The following is a 2,500-nucleotide window of genomic DNA, read 5'->3' on the forward strand; positions in this document are numbered from 1 at the left end:
CTGCCGCGGCCAGCGACGTCGGGCTGGCCCCTGCCGCGGCCAGCGATGTCGGGCTGTCGCCTGCCGCGGCCAGCGACGTCGGGCTGGCCCCTGCAGCGCCTAGCCTCTCCCACGCGGGGGGCAGGCCAGAACGCGGGGGGCCAGGGCCCGAAGGCAGCCCCCCCGCGGGCGAGAGAGCAAGCCAGCAGGGGCTGTCCGCGCGTCGCGCAGCGCGGCATGGCTGCGGGGGCCGCGCGCGCGCGCCCAAGCGCCCAAGGGCCCCCAAGGGCCCCAGGCCCTCAGGCCCCAGCGCCCCAGCGCCCAGCGCGGGCGGGCGCGCGCGCGCGTGTGGTCTTTGAGGGGCGCCGGCCTGGTGGCTCCCTAAAGAGCAATAAGTGTCATTGCAGCTCTGGCAGGGGGAGACACTACTAGGTCCCAGCTGTCACCCCCCCTCTAAAAAATTCATTTCTTGGTATTTTGAGCTGAAATTTTGCACAGAGGTTGGCAAAAATCCAATCCACCTTCATTAATTTTCCCAGAATTTTTCGAGGTCGGGAAGTATTTGTTTTAATTTTCCTACCATTAGAAATCGAGTAAATCCGCAAAACTAGGAACCGGCCCGGAATGACCCCAAATTCAGTGGGCAGCCTCATAAAAATATGGCTGATTTTACTGGATTGGTTTCATGTGGAAAGCACGACGTTTTCTTGTAGGAATGCGGGAACCCCGGCAGCTCGCCTGCCGCGGCCAGCGACGTCGGGGACGCTGGCCTGCGCTGTCGAGCCCGCGAGGGCTGTCTCCGCGGCAGGCCCCCCCTGAACGGGGCACGACAGGCCACCGCGCTGGCTCGTCCAGCGTCGACAGTCCCTCGTCCAGGTTTCAGATCGCGCCAAGTCGAACCCATGACCTGCTCAAGCCATCGTGCGCTGCCGAATTCGCATCTGCGTGTAGGCTGCCATTCCACGCGGCAGCCCCTGTTTTCGTCAGCGTGCCCCCCTGACGAATTTTCCTGCCTGGCCCAGTCCAGCGTCCAGCCCCTGTTCGTCGAAAAATCTGCGCTGCCGATTTTCCACGCGGCAGCCCCTCTTTTCGTCAGCGTGCCCCCCTGACGAATTTTCCTGCCTGGCCCGGCCGGTCCAGCCCCTGTTCGTCGAAAAATCTGCGCTGCCGATTTTCCACTCCGCAGCCCCTGTTTTCGTCAGCGTGCCCCCCTGACGAATTTTCCTGCCTGGCCCGGCCGGTCCAGCATCCAGCCCCTGTTCGTCGAAAAATCTGCGCTGCCGATTTTCCACGCGGCAGCCCCTGTTTTCCTCAGCGTGCCCCCCTGACGAATGTTCGTCGAAAAATCTGCGCTGCCGATTTTCCACGCGGCAGCCCCTCTTTTCGTCAGCGTGCCCCCCTGACGAATGTTCGTCGAAAAATCTGCGCTGCCGATTTTCCACGCGGCAGCCCCTCTTTTCGTCAGCGTGCCCCCTGACGAATTTTCCTGCCTGGCCCAGTCCAGCGTCCAGCCCCTGTTCGTCGAAAAATCTGCGCTGCCGATTTTCCACGCGGCAGCCCCTCTTTTCGTCAGCGTGCCCCCCTGACGAATTTTCCTGCCTGGCCCGGCCAGTCCAGCCCCTGTTCGTCGAAAAATCTGCGCTGCCGATTTTCCACGCGGCAGCCCCTCTTTTCGTCAGCGTGCCCCCCTGACGAATTTTCCTGCCTGGCCCGGCCGGTCCAGCCCCTGTTCGTCGAAAAATCTGCGCTGCCGATTTTCCACTCCGCAGCCCCTGTTTTCGTCAGCGTGGCCCCCTGACGAATTTTCCTGCCTGGCCCGGCCAGTCCAGCGCCCAGCCCCTGTTCGTCGAAAAATCTGCGCTGCCGATTTTCCCCGACGAACCTGCAGCTGCACAAATCCGCGCCGCCACTGCCCCATTGTCTGGACCAACAGTCTTTTCCATCAAGCCCTGGACTATAAATCGTCCAGACTCATCGCCAGCACCCGCTGCCGATTCTGCCGACTTTGCCGATTTCGTCGGCGCTGCCGATTCCAACACTGCACCCACCGTGTCTAAACCAGCGCTGTTTCGTCAGCGTGTCCCCTTGATGAATTTCCCTGCCTGGCCTGGACAGTCCATCTTCCAGCCCATGTTCATCGAAAAATCTGCGCTGCCGATTTCCCCGACGAACCTGCAGCTGCACAAATCTGCGCTGCCGATTTCCCCCCCTGTCGGCATGGCTGCCGCTGCCCCGATGTCCAGACCAACAGTCTTTTTTGTCGACTTTGCCGATTTTGTTCGCGCTGCCGATTCCAACACTACCCCCTGCATCCAAACCAGCATTGTTTCGTCAGCTCTTCCCCTGACGATTTTAGCCCTGTAACAAACAGTAGGCCTCCAATCCCGCCAACGGGAGCCAAGTTGATAGGGAAGAGAATTGAATGACGCGCCTGGTCCTCGCACCCCGCCACCCGAGGGGCCTTTTTCCCGGCAGCCTCTGAAAAACTCTAGCTTTCACGGTCCTCGCCGCCCCTCACCAC

The sequence above is a fragment of the Populus nigra genome, chromosome 2 (assembly GCF_951802175.1).
Source record: "Populus nigra chromosome 2, ddPopNigr1.1, whole genome shotgun sequence".
Lineage (NCBI taxonomy): Eukaryota > Viridiplantae > Streptophyta > Magnoliopsida > Malpighiales > Salicaceae > Populus > Populus nigra.